Consider the following 235-nt stretch of genomic DNA (forward strand, 5'->3'; position numbering starts at 1 on the left):
GGAAGGGTAGGGGGTGTCAAAAGTGACCTTCCTCGCAAAGGCACGGGAAGCTCCTGCTATCACCGAAGCTGCTCCAGCGCCTGCTGCTCCTCGGGTACCTGCCTCAGCCACCACACCACCGATCTCAGCATCGTGTGCTACCGTTTTCCTCTGTGCCCTATTAATTAAAAAAAAAAAAAGGCAAAAATAAAAACCAAACCCAAAGACCCCCACTCCCCACTAAAGCTGGGAGGGA

At 52.8% G+C, this 235-nt stretch overlaps 1 protein-coding gene across 1 annotated transcript in view; it reads right to left on the reverse strand.

The window, feature by feature from the left end:
• Nucleotides 1-153, reverse strand: part of GABRA5 (gamma-aminobutyric acid type A receptor alpha5 subunit) — a 63,438-nt gene extending 63,285 nt beyond the window's left edge. The window contains exon 1 of the mRNA XM_010727527.2: nucleotides 28-153. The gene's annotated coding sequence lies outside the window, so the exon portion shown is untranslated. The remainder of the gene's footprint in view (nucleotides 1-27) is intronic.
• Between the last annotated feature and the right edge of the window lie 82 nt (nucleotides 154-235).

This window comes from Meleagris gallopavo, chromosome 1 (assembly GCF_000146605.3).
Source record: "Meleagris gallopavo isolate NT-WF06-2002-E0010 breed Aviagen turkey brand Nicholas breeding stock chromosome 1, Turkey_5.1, whole genome shotgun sequence".
Lineage (NCBI taxonomy): Eukaryota > Metazoa > Chordata > Aves > Galliformes > Phasianidae > Meleagris > Meleagris gallopavo.